The sequence below is a fragment of the Pseudophryne corroboree genome, chromosome 10, assembly GCF_028390025.1.
Source record: "Pseudophryne corroboree isolate aPseCor3 chromosome 10, aPseCor3.hap2, whole genome shotgun sequence".
In the NCBI taxonomy this organism is placed as follows: Eukaryota; Metazoa; Chordata; class Amphibia; order Anura; family Myobatrachidae; genus Pseudophryne; species Pseudophryne corroboree.
Genome location: NC_086453.1, coordinates 326,984,490 through 326,999,100, shown reverse-complemented (window position 1 = coordinate 326,999,100; position 14,611 = coordinate 326,984,490). Strand labels below are relative to the sequence as shown.

The following is a 14,611-nucleotide window of genomic DNA, read 5'->3' as shown; positions in this document are numbered from 1 at the left end:
ATACTCGTGGCTCCGGATTGGCCAAGAAGGACTTGGTACCTGGAAATTCAAGAGATGCTCACGGAAGACCCGTGGCCTCTACCTCTAAGACAGGACCTGCTCCAGCAGGGACCATGTCTGTTCCAAGACTTACCGCGGCTGCGTTTGACGGCATGGCGGTTGAACGCCGGATCCTGAAGGAAAAAGGCATTCCGGATGAAGTCATCCCTACCCTGATCAAAGCCAGGAAGGATGTAACCGTACAACGTTATCACCGTATTTGGCGTAAATATGTTGCGTGGTGCGAGGCCAGGAAGGCCCCTACGGAGGAATTTCAACTGGGTCGATTCCTGCATTTCCTGCAAACAGGACTGTCTATGGGCCTCAAATTAGGGTCCATTAAGGTTCAAATTTCGGCCCTGTCGATATTCTTCCAAAAAAAGAACTAGCTTCTGTACCTGAAGTTCAGACGTTTGTCAAGGGAGTACTGCATATACAGCCTCCTTTTGTGCCTCCAGTGGCACCTTGGGATCTCAATGTAGTGTTGGGATTCCTAAAATCACATTGGTTTGAACCACTCACCACTGTGGACTTGAAGTATCTCACTTGGAAAGTGGTAATGCTGTTAGCCCTGGCTTCAGCCAGGCGTGTATCAGAATTGGCGGCTTTATCCTATAAAAGCCCTTACCTAATTTTTCATACGGACAGGGCAGAATTGAGGACTCGTCCTCAATTTCTCCCTAAGGTGGTTTCAGCATTTCACTTAAACCAACCTATCGTGGTGCCTGCGGCTACTAGGGACTTGGAGGATTCCAAGTTGCTGGACGTAGTCAGGGCCCTGAAAATATGTTTCCAGGACGGCTGGAGTCAGAAAATCTGACTCGCTGTTTATCCTGTATGCACCCAACAAGCTGGGTGCTCCTGCTTCTAAGCAGACGATTGCTCGTTGGATTTGTAGTACAATTCAGCTTGCACATTCTGTGGCAGGCCTGCCACAGCCAAAATCTATAAAAGCCCATTCCACACGGAAAGTGGGCTCATCTTGGGCGGCTGCCCGAGGGGTCTCGGCTTTACAACTTTGCCGAGCAGCTACTTGGTCAGGGGCAAACACGTTTGCTAAATTCTACAAATTTGATACCCTGGCTGAGGAGGACCTGGAGTTCTCTCATTCGGTGCTGCAGAGTCATCCGCACTCTCCCGCCCGTTTGGGAGCTTTGGTATAATCCCCATGGTCCTTTCGGAGTCCCCAGCATCCACTAGGACGTTAGAGAAAATAATAATTTACTTACCGATAATTCTATTTCTCATAGTCCGTAGTGGATGCTGGGCGCCCATCCCAAGTGCGGATTGTCTGCATTACTTGTACATAGTTATTGTTACAAAAATCGGGTTATTGTTGTTGTGAGCCATCTTTTCAGAGGCTCCTTCTGTTATCATGCTGTTAACTGGGTTCAGATCACAAGTTGTACGGTGTGATTGGTGTGGCTGGTAATGAGTCTTACACGGGATTCAAAATCCTTCCTTATTGTGTACGCTCGTCCGGGCACAGTATCCTAACTGAGGCTTGGAGGAGGGTCATAGGGGGAGGAGCCAGTGCACACCAGCTAGTCCTAAAGCTTTTACTTTGTGCCCAGTCTCCTGCGGAGCCGCTATTCCCCATGGTCCTTTCGGAGTCCCCAGCATCCACTACGGACTATGAGAAATAGAATTATCGGTAAGTAAATTCTTATTTTTTTCCTCTTGTAGAGTGACCGGGAACCCCAATTGGTGCAGTGTCCCCTTGCGTGGCTAGCCATGCTTCGGGCAAGTTACCGCTCCCAATTGTTGTCCACTTGGATCTTAAAGTATGAAAAAATTCCGCAAATGAAGAAAATTGTGAAAAACTCATGTTGACCTAGTGACCCTGACGGCCTAGAAACCCTGTCTACCTAATGCATGTCGACCAATAGTGGTTGACCTAATGACTGTTGACCTAAGTGTGGTCAACCTTGAGACCGGATACCATACCTCCCAACTGTCCCGATTTCAGCGGGACAGTCCTGCTATTCGGACACTGTCCCGCCCGCGGGTTGCAGTGTCCCACAGGGGGGCAGTTGGGGGAGGGTTACGGGCATTAGGTCGACATGCATTATGGCGACATGGCCATTAGGTCGACGTGTACTAGGTTGACAGGTCAAAAGGTCGACATGAGTTTTTCACTTTTTTTTTCATTTTGTTGGATCTTTTCATACTTAACGATCCACGTGGACTACAATTGGAACGGTAATCTGTGTGAAGCGGTAGCGGAGCGAGGCACCTTGCCCGAAGCATGGCGAGCGAACACTGTGCACTAATTTGGGTTCCCCGTCACTTTACGGAGAAAACGATATCAAAAACCTCATGTCGACCTTTTGACATGTTGACCTAACGGCAATGTCGACTTACCGACCCATACCCGTTGGGGGAGGCTTTGATCACCCACTGCTCTGCAAAGCAGCCGGTGATATCTGAATAGATGCCGCGCGCACGGCATCTATTCAGTGCTGGGAGAGGAGCAGGGGGCTGTTCAGGGAGCGCTGGGCACGCCCCCAAAATGCAGAAAACGGGTCCGTGACGTGAGACCACGCCCATCCCACACTAAGCCACACTCCCTTTTCGGGTCGCGCATGTGTCCCTATTTCTCCCTAGTGAAAAGTGGGAGGTATGGGATACCATCATTGACTACTCCACCTGAATGTCTGGGAGACTTATACATTTTCTAGTCTCTCAGATCTGCCCACTTAACTGGCAAATTGGGAAGGTCGTGTGCTGGGTGACGCGTTTCGCAATTCCCCTTGTTGAGCTTCCTCAAGTCTTCTGCCTTCACCTGGCCCTCTTGCCGTCAAGTTTAGGTGTATGTGTGTGTGTGTGTGTGTGTGTATATATATATATATATATATATATATATATATATATATATATATATATATATATATATATATATATATATATATATATATATATATATATATATATAGCAATGCCTTTGCACTTTTGCGAGGGGGGGCCGGACTGACATGCGGGGCGGACTAGCCCTGTTCTGGGCGTCCCCCCGCGTGTCAGGAAAGATGATCGTAGCTGTGCAAAATTTTGCTCAGCTACAATCAACTCGGAAGGACCCCCTATGTTGGGATGGGAGCTGGTGACATAACTGCACTTACCAGATTACCACAATGCCAAATCCAAAATCAAACCAAAAATTACTTCAAAAGTAAAGGTGCAGTATAGACAGGCCAGCCTATGGCGCTCGCTCCCACGTGGCTAAATGTAATGCTGGCCACACCAGTCCCATCACACACCAGCCCCTTCGCCACCTGCACCTCTACCGGACCCCCTCCCCCATACACAGCACCCCCCCATCCGCCCCTCCCCCAGCCGTGGCACCTCAAGACCCCTACCCCACCCGCGACATAACGGCACCCACCCCTCCACCACCCGCAGCACCTATGGACCCCCTCCCCCATCCACGGCACCCCCGCACCTCCCCCACCCGTGGCGCCTCCAGACCCCCTACCCCACCCGCGGCATCACCGCACCCACCCCTCCACCACCCGCAGCCCCACCGGAACCCCTCCCACATCCACCACAGCACCTCCATCTCACCCACCCGTGACACCCCCGCCCCTCCCCCACCCACAGCACCTCCAGAACTCATCCACAGCCCCCACTCCCACACCCCTCCACCAGCCGCAACACCTCCCCAACCCCTCCTCCATCCGCAGCACCAACCCGTCCCCCACCCACAGCACCTCCGGACCCCCGCCTCCATCCGTAGCCACTCATCCCCCACCCACTGCATCAACAGACCCCTTCCGCGGCACCCCGCAACTACCCCTCCCCCACCTGCAACACCTCTGAAACCCCTCACCCAACCGCACCTCTTACTGCACCCGCCCCTCCCCCAAACGCACCCAAAAAAATAAAAAGGTACAGTATCGACAGGCCAGCCTATGGAGCTCACTTCCACGTTGCTAAATTTATTGCTGGCCAAAACAGTCCCGTCACACACCAGCCCCTCCCACACCTGTAGCTCTCCCGGACCCCCTCCCCCATCCACACCACCCCCGCACCCGCTCCTCCACCACCCGCAGCACCTATGGACCCCCTTCCCCATCCACGGCACCCCTGCACCCGCCCGTTCCCCACCCGTGGCGCCTCCCCCTACCCCACCCGCGGCATCACCGCACCTGCTCCTCCACCACTCGCAGCGCCTATGGACCCCATCCCCCATTGCCCACAACCCCGCACCTGCCACTCCCCCACCCGCATCAACCCTGCCCCTCCCCCATCCACGGCACCTCCCGACCCCCTATCCCACTCACAACACCCCCCCACCCGCAGCACCACCGGAAACCCTCCTCCATCCACCACAGCACCTCACCCACCCACAACACCCCCGCCCCTCCCCCACCCGCAGAGCCTCCTGAACTACTCCACCATCCATGGCCCCCACTCCCCCGCCCCTCCCCCAGTAGCAACACCTCCCTCCCCCATCCGCAGCACCCTACTCCACCCGCGGCACCACCGCACCCGCTCCTCCACCACCCGCAGCGCCTATGGTCCCCATCCACCATCAGCGATACCCCCGAACCTGGCACCTCCTGACCCCCTATTCCACTCGCGGCACCCCAGCACCCGAACCTTCCCCATCCACAACGCCACCGGAACCCCTCCCCATTGCACCTACCCCACCACCGACACCCCCCCCCCCCACCCGCAGCGCCTCCAGAACTCATCCACGGCCCCCAGCCGCAACACCTCCAGACCCCCCTCCCCCCAATCCGCAGTACCCTCCCCCACCCACAGCACCTCCGGACCGCCGCCTCCATCCGTGCCCCACCCACAGCCACTCATCTCCCACCCACAGCATCTACAGACCCCTTTCGCGGCACCCCGCAATTACCCCTTCCCCATCCGCAGCACCTCTGGAACCCCTCACCCAACCGCACCCCCTTGCACCCCCCCCCCCCCCCCCCCACCTTCACCTGCCCTTCCCCCATACACGGCACCTCCAGATCCCCTCCTTCATCTGCGGTCCCCCACACCTGTCCCTCACCCACCAGCAACATCCACAGACCCCCTCCCCCATCAGCCCCCTCCCCCCACTCCACCTGCAGTCTCTCTGGACCCCCTCCACCATCTGCATACCCAATTATCCCCCACCCGCAGCACCTCTCGACCCCCTCCAACATCCACAGCCCACATCTCCCCCACTCGCAGTACCTCTGGACCCCCTCCAACATCTACAGCCCACCTGTCCACCACACGCAGCACCTTGGACACCATCCGCAGCCGCTACCAGTGAGTAGCTGAATCAGGGGTGATCAGCGGCACGGAGAGGCACCTCCACCTCACTGCACCCACCCTCTTTTCCAGCCCCCCCCCCCCCCCCCCCATTCCCACACTGAACTTACACCTAAATTCTGTACATCGTGCCCTGCAGGCGCTGTTCACGCCGTGGCAAGGGGCTACGCCCCCTTCACCATCGCACGCCCTTTTGTTGTGCAATATTTCATCACTAACAAAACTAGGAATGCTGGTAATTCTCCATATAATACAAATATTGAACACCAGAAAGGCGTGCAGGGGTTAAGGGGGCGTAGCCCCTTGCGACGGTGTGAAGAGCGCCCGTAGGGCACGATGAATCACCTAGTGTATGTATGTATGTATATATGTATGTGTATATATATATATATATATATATATATATATATATATATATATATATATATATATAAAATGTGTGTGTGTGTGTGTGTATATATATGTATATATATATATATATATATATATATATATATACATGCATACAGTCTTAGCGGCACTCCTCCCAATGCGTGTACAGCAACATGTAAAACGCCGGTGCCTTCCGTAGGAACCTGGCAGTTCCCCAAATGCAGCAAACAATTTCGGCGGCACTCACGGCAAAGAACGACAAGATTCAGCTCTGTGGCCAACGTTTCAATGTTATTAACTCAACATTTTCGTCAGGGCATAACCAATACAATACAAAAGACATACCTTTATACCTCCCTCTGTCCGTCCATGACGCCGACCGCCCGCGCGCCCCGCTGTTTCAAAATGACGTCATCACGACGCGCCCGGACTCAGGCACCACGGAGGGGCAGAAGCACCAAAATTGTTACAAGTGCAAAACCCTAAAACACAAAGGACAAGTGTTATAACGAAATACATACACTGGACAGATGTACAAAGTTTTAGCATAATTGTATGACTATGATAACCATTTAAAACATGAAAAGACATGGATGCCTACACGTCAAAAACGCATTGCATTAGTACCATGTAACAGCAGGCTAAACCCACAGCCTATCCGTCCCATTACGGATAGTAGCACATATGTTTACGCTAGTCGGTGTTAAAGTCAGAAATAGAATATACTACAACTCCAATCCCCATTATCAAAACATATAATTCCTCATGTTTCCCAAAGGTATCTGAGACACACATCTCCCTAGATAGTCTAAACCTCACCAATACAGCAACATTCAATATTGCAAAGCAAAGTCCAAAAGAAGAAACATTAACATCTATACTCAGAAAAACCATTTTATATAAAACAGGATAGTCCCAGTTGTTCATTCAATCCCCTAGGGGACAATGTGTCAAGAAGGAAAATCCATTTAGACTCAGCCTGCAATAATCGAAGACCCCTATCACCACCCCGACGTAATGGGGGGATGTGATCGATAATCCTGTGACGTAGTGTCGCCAAAGAGTGGCGAGCCTCAACAAAATGTCTGGGTACTGGCAAATCACTTTTACCTGACTGTAATGCTGCCCTTATCGATGAGCGATGATTAGCCATCCGCTCTTTGAAGGTAGACTCCGTTTTGCCCACATAGTGGAGACCACATGGGCAACTGAGCAAATACACAACGAACTTCGTGCTACAGGTCACTCTATGAAGAATTTTAAACTTTTTCCCTGAATACGGATGACAGAAGGTGTCCCCGGCAATCATGTGGCTGCACGTAGTGCAACCCAAGCACTTGAAACACCCCCTCCGAGATTGACCTAAAAATGTATCACTCTTTGCACTGGACACATTAGGAAATTGTATATCTGATTTAACAACGAAGTCACGGATATTTCTTCCTCGTTTATATGCTGGCATTATACGAGTAGAAGATAAATTGGTCAGGGCAGGATCTGATTGGATGACTGGCCAGAAAGATTTAGTGATTTTACTAATACCAGTACTAGCTGTATTAAACCTGTTAACCCATACAAATTTGGAACCACTTTCCTTTACTGTATTAACCAGGGTCTGGGATCTTGGGATACTTAATACCTTCTTTTTAATGCATGCTAATTCTTTGGGACAATACCCTCTGTTTTTAAACTTGGTCACCATTTTGTCAAGAGCCTTTTCCACCTGTGTAGGGTCACTAACTATTCTCCGCACTCGCAACATCTGGGAGAATGGAAGACCTCTCTTTAGGGGTTCAGGGTGATGACTGGTCGCTAACATCATGTTGTTGCGATCCGTGGGTTTGCTAAACAAATTAGTCACAATACGATCGTCCACTATACTAATGTTGACATCAAGGAAATTGATACTATGGTCATTAATTGTAAATGTGAACTTAACTGGCGAGTTCGTATCATTATACTCATTAATGAGGCATTCAAGTGCCTCCCTAGTACCAGTCCATAGCAACAACAAATCATCTATGTACCTTAGGTACAGTAACACATTTGATCTCACCTCTTCTTTTGCAAACAATAATTCCTCCTCAATGCCAAACATAAAACTATTTGCAAACGATGGGGCCACATTACTCCCCATCGCGCAGCCCTGAAGCTGCAAATAATAGGAATTATTAAACATAAAATAATTCCGTTCCATTGTCAATCGTAATAGTTTAATAAATAATTCTACCCTTGGTCCCCCGTAGAGGGGATTATTTTCAATCACAGACTGTACAGCCTTGATACCCTCTCCATGAGGAATACAAGTGTATAAGCTCTTGACGTCAATGGTTGCAAGTAAGCAACCTGGTGGAACCGTTGAAATGGTGGCTAGTTTATTTAATAGGGTAGTGGTGTCTTTAAGAAAATACCTATGAGCCTGAACACATGGTTGGAGAAAGAAGTCTAAGTACATAGACACTCTCTGAAACAACGATCCCCTAGCGGAGATAATGGGGCGTGCTGGAGGCGCCCATTGATCCTTGTGGATCTTGGGAATAGAATACAACAATGGTGTCACAGGATGTGACACCACTAGTGACTCATATACATCATTGGGGATATCACCATCTTTAACCGCTTGGAGCAAAATACCATCCAATTCTTTCTTGTACACAGATGTGGGATCAGACCGGAGGGCACAATAGGTAGATGCATCACTCAGTTGCCTATTGAGTTCTAATACATAATCTGTTGTATTCTGTACAACTATGGCACCACCCTTGTCTGCCGGTCTGATCACCACATCATCGTACTTGCTTAAAGCCATCAAAGCTTGCCATTCATCCACTGACAAATTGTTATAATGGTGGTGATTATGTTCAGTTAAATTCTGCACCTCTTTGTCAATAGTGCGGCAAAATGATTTGATGGCTATATTAGCAGATAATGGATCAAAGACAGATTTCTTTTTAAACGGACACAGAGATCCCTCTGGTAAACCACCCTGATAGTCCCCAGATTTGAAAAATTCTTTAAGACGCAACTGTCTCCCCAACTTATATTGTTCGATTTTCCATTCAAATGGGTCAAACTTATTCGTAGGCACAAAGTTCAAGCCTCTCGACAGTACCTTATGTTCACTTGGGGACAGTACACGGCTGGAAATATTGTGAATTAAGTCCTCTTCCGAGAGGGTGGCCGTCCTCCACCACGACCTTTGGTTTTGGCCCCCCCGCCTCGTGAACCTCCTTTTGGGTCTGACAGCTGGGCCCTCGTCAGAACCCCTAAAGGGTGACCACCAGAGATGTTCCCGATGTCCGCCTCACTGGCTGAAGCCGCCCCATCTGTAGAAGTGTCAGTATCAAATGTAGCCTTATTATAACGGTTGGGTGCCCGTCTCCTCTGTGGCTTAAACTGGGGATTGGTACCCGTTAACCATGGATATACTTGTTTTCTTATATAGTCCTGATTGACTTTATCCAACTTTTGCCGTTTATACTGTACCAAATCTTTCCGGTATTTATCCATCTGTACTGATAATTTCTCATACCAGTTAGACGTAGTATCGGCCATCAGTGAAGATTTATGGGTTGTTTCAAACACGTCAACCTGAGACCTAATAGAAGACAATTCCTTAGTGACCTCCTCAATCACTAATAGCATTAGGTCATACGAACATTTGTTCAGAATGGCTATCCACTTCTTACAAAAGGTAGCATTTAGTCTCCCAATCGTGGGGGTATTCCTAATTCTGAATCCACGTGGTATCTTGCCTTCCCTGTGGTAATCAGAAAGTGTCACCCCATGGTAGTAGAAATCCTGCTCTCGTTTTTTGAGTTTCAGTAATTCTCTAAAAAGATTCACATTTTCTATATCACCACCAGCAGCAATAAGATTCTCTTTAAATCTAATGTTCATAGCATCATTATCAGAATAGCTGAAGGTTTCTCCTGGGGTCACTTCTAACCCTGCTACAAGTGTTTCAACATCGGTATCAATATCTGTCGCCATAGTACGATGACACACAGAGCTTACAACAATCACGCCAGTCTTCTTAGTGTATCACACGTGCACACCCAGTGCCACCAATAAGCCACCAGTGTAAAACGATGCTATTGCAAGCACCTGTATGCAACCTGATGTAGGTGGAAAAAACAAATGGGGGGTGCCTTCCACAAACGAGCAGTCCACAGACCAGTCGTAGTATAGATACATACAGTCTTAGCGTCACTCCTCCCAATGCGTGTACAGCAACATGTAAAACGCCGCTGCCTTCCGTAGGAACCTGGCAGTTCCCCAAATGCAGCAAACAATTTCGGCGGCACTCACGGCAAAGAACGACAAGATTCAGCTCTGTGGCCAACGTTTCAATGTTATTAACTCAACATTTTCGTCAGGGCATAACCAATACAATACAAAAGACATACCTTTATACCTCCCTCTGTCCGTCCATGACGCCGGCCGCCCGCGCGCCCCGCTGTTTCAAAATGACGTCATCACGACGCGCCCGGACTCAGGCACCACGGAGGGGCAGAAGCACCAAAATTGTTACAAGTGCAAAACCCTAAAACACAAAGGACAAGTGTTATAACGAAATACATACACTGGACAGATGTACAAAGTTTTAGCATAATTGTATGACTATGATAACCATTTAAAACATGAAAAGACATGGATGCCTACATGTCAAAAACGCATTGCATTAGTACCATGTAACAGCAGGCTAAACCCACAGCCTGTCCGTCCAATATTGAATGTTGCTGTATTGGTGAGGTTTAGACTATCTAGGGAGATGTGTGTCTCAGATACCTTTGGGAAACATGAGGAATTATATGTTTTGATAATGGGGATTGGAGTTGTAGTATATTCTATTTCTGACTTTAACACCGACTAGCGTAAACATATGTGCTACTATCCGTAATGGGACGGATAGGCTGTGGGTTTAGCCTGCTGTTACATGGTACTAATGCAATGCGTTTTTGACGTGTAGGCATCCATGTCTTTTCATGTTTTAAATGGTTATCATAGTCATACAATTATGCTAAAACTTTGTACATCTGTCCAGTGTATGTATTTCGTTATAACACTTGTCCTTTGTGTTTTAGGGTTTTGCACTTGTAACAATTTTGGTGCTTCTGCCCCTCCGTGGTGCCTGAGTCCGGGCGCGTCGTGATGACGTCATTTTGAAACAGCGGGGCGCGCGGGCGGCCGGCGTCATGGACGGACAGAGGGAGGTATAAAGGTATGTCTTTTGTATTGTATTGGTTATGCCCTGACGAAAATGTTGAGTTAATAACATTGAAACGTTGGCCACAGAGCTGAATGTTGTCGTTCTTTGCCGTGAGTGCCGCCGAAATTGTTTGCTATATATATATATATATATATATATATATATATATATATGTGTGTGTGTGTATATATATATATATATATTTATGTGTGTGTGTGTGTGTGTGTGTGTGTGTGTGTGTATATATATATATATATATATATATAATATATCTCCTATATAATAGCCCTGTGACTCTGTGCCTGGGTTTCTAACGCTGGGCGTGGCTAGGAGCTCTCATTGGGTTAGTGGCAGGTCTATCACAGCCAGCCCACAGCTGATTGGGCGAGAAACGCCCTCCCACACAGGTTACATCCAATGGGAGGCTCTGCCCTTTGCCTGCTGTGTTTTCACAGAGCAGGATTAGCAATGGGACTGATGGAGCTGCAGCCCCAGCCCCACACCCCAAAATAGTCCCCCTGCATCTGCAGCAACACACCCTCCAACACTTTACACATAAACATTGATGCAAATTCGAAAAGGGGGTGTGGCCACGAGTACGCCGGCGTGGCCATGCCCCTTTTCCTATACTTTCAATGGAAGCTTGGAGAGTCAAAAATCAGTACAGACCATAAAAAAAAGGGACTGTACCTGCCAAAAAGGTGCAGCTGGAGGGTATGCCACTGCATCTGCAGCAAGTCTCTGCGCTGTAGATAGGGGGGAAAACAATCCTTTTACTGCAGCGTCCTATGGGGGTCATTCCAATTTGATCGCTAACTGCATTCGTTCGCTGTGCAGCGATCAGACAAAAACTCGCCACTTCTGCGCATGCGTATGCAGCGCAATGCGCACGTGCGGCTTACAATTACAACGAACGATGTAGTTTTACACAGGGTCTAGCGATGCTTTTCAGTCGCATAGGCAGCCGCAGAGTGATTGACAGGAAGAGGGCGTTTCTGATTGTCAACTGACCGTTTTCAGGGAGTGTTCGGAAAAACGCAGGCGTGGCTGGCCGAACGCAGGGCGTGTTCATGACGTCAAATCAGGAACTGAATGGTCTGAAGTGATCGCAAGCGCCAAGTTGGTCTGAAGCTGCTCTAAAACTGCACAAAAATTTTTTGTACCCGCTCTCCGATCCCTTTGTTCGCACTTCTGCTAAGCTAAAATACACTCCCACTGGGCGGCGGCATAGCGTTTGCACGGCTGCTAAAAGCTGCTAGCGAGCAATCAACTCGGAATGACCACCAATGTCTTGCTGCCAGTCCACCTGCCCCCTCCGGCATCAACAATCCCCACTCCCTAGCCGCGCCGCAGGTGGAACAAAAGCTGCTGCGGCCACCGGCGTAGATGTGTATGAAAGCGGCGCAGCGGAAGACTTTCATAGCCCTCCCTGCGCCGCATACTCTCTGAGCCCCGGAGCCTGCTCTGCGTGTGATGTCACAGAAGTGCCTCCCCGCCACAGCCGCACCCAGATCCCCAGAGGCCCTGACTCCGCAACACAGCACCTGGGCTGCCGGCCTGGAAGCCCCGAGATGGTTAATGTAGCGGATAGAGAGGGTGATATAATGGAGTGTAATGTATGGACGCTGAATCAATGTAAAAGGTGACAGTGCTGTGCAGTGGGTGTGCAGTCTGGGCCGGTGCTAGAGTGTTCGGCGGCCCCTTGCAAACTGTAAATTTGCACCCTTGCATACTTTACAAACGCACAGCGCACATAATGACCCCTGTAGTAGAGACACTTACACATGTAACATCACCCTGTACCAGAGACGCTTACACATGTAATGCCCCCTGAACCAGTGACGCTTACATATGTCACGCCCCCTGTACCAGTGACGCTTACACAAGTAACACCCCCTGTAGCAGTGACAATTACACACGTAATGCCCCCTGTAGCAGTGACGATTACACACGTAACGCCCTCTGTACCAGTGCCGCTTACACACATAACGCCCCCTGTACCAGTGACGCTTATACACGTAACGCCCCCTGTACCAGTGACGCTTATACACGTAACGCCCCCTGTACCAGTGACGCTTATACACGTAACGCCCCCTGTACCAGTGACGCTTATACACGTAACGCCCCCTGTACCAGTGACGCTTACACACGTAACACCCCCTATACCAGTGACGCTTACACACGTAATGCCCCCTCTCCCAGTACCGTTTACACACATACACAGTCACACATATATACAGTATACACAGACACTGTATATATACACACACACTCACTCTCTTTCCAGACACTTATCTAATGAAGTCTGGCTGGCCGAAGCTGTAGCAGATCATCCTCCAGCTGCAGCATGGTCCCGTGTAGCTCTGCCCCTTACTCCCATCTAGCTCCGCCCACTCTCCCCCCTCCCGGCCACTGAATGTCACACAGGGGAGGGGAGGGGGGAGAGGAGGTTTTGTGCTGCCGGTGCCGAGGGGGAGAGGAGGCTTTGTGCTGCCGGTGCCGAGGGGGAGAGGAGGCTTTGTGCTGTCGGCGCCGAGGGGGAGAAAAGGTTTTGTGCTTCTGGCGCCGCTGCATGTGTGTAGTGTCACTGACACTGCACAGCACTCTCACCTTTTACAATGATTCAGCCAGTCACACAGTTCTGCCAGCCAGTCACTATTGTTAGTGCCGGTGTCCCAACGCGCCGCATTACAGGGAAGTAGACGCACTACATAAACTACAGCTCCCAGCAGCTCTTAGCGCCGAAGTATTCCGCCCCTTAGGGCTGCTGGGAGCTGTAGTTTATTGCGCACATCTTCTTCCCTGCAATGTGGCACATTGGGACACCGGCACGAACAATAGTGACTGGCTGCTGTGCGAGTCTCTGGGAGAGCCGCTGCCAAAAGGAGGACAGCAGCTTAGATGCTGACAGGAGGAGAAGCAGGAGAAGCATTACCCGCCTCTCCCCCACTCGCAGTACCTCCGGGTCCCATCCGCGGCACTCCCACACACCCCCTCCAGCGCCCGCGATAGCTCCGGACCCCCTCCCACACCCTCAGCGACCCCGCACCTCCAACCACATCCACCCCTCTCCCACACGGGGCAACCCCGCAACTGCTCCTCCACCACCTGCGGCACCCATGCACCCTCCCCCACCTGCGGCACCACCGCAACCGCCCCTCCCGTGGCACCCCAGGATCCCATCCGCCTCTTCCCCGCACCCCCTACTCCCCCAACCAAAGTACCTACTAGGTGATTCACCAGGCCCTGCGTGCGCTGTTCACGCCTTTGCAAGGGGCTTCCACCCCTTAACCATTGCACGCCCTTTGTCCGTGCAATATTTAACCACTCACACAATTATGATTGGAGGTAATACTCCATATAATAAAAATATTGCATGCCACTAGGGTGTGCAAGGGTTAACGGGGCGTAGCCCCTTACGACGGTGTGAAGAGCGCCCGTAGGGCGCGATGAATCACCTAGTATAATATATATATATATATATATATATATATGTGTGTGTATATATAAATATATATATAATGTGTGTGTGTGTGTGTGTATGTATATATATATATATATTTTTTTTTTTTTTAATATGTATGTCTGTGTGTGTATATGTGGGGGAGGGTTGTTCTGTTAGGAGGAGATCCTGGATTCGTGCACTTATGAACACATTCTGTGGTCTCAAACTATTGAGCAATGGAACATTAAAATAGCAGATCTATTAAAAATGTATAATTTCTA

General features: G+C 49.8%; 1 protein-coding gene across 2 annotated transcripts in view; it reads left to right on the top strand.

The window, feature by feature from the left end:
* LOC134966656 (trichohyalin-like) overlaps positions 1-14,611 on the top strand; it is a 241,249-nt gene that overhangs the window by 149,534 nt on the left and 77,104 nt on the right. The gene's annotated exons all lie outside the window — the stretch shown is intronic.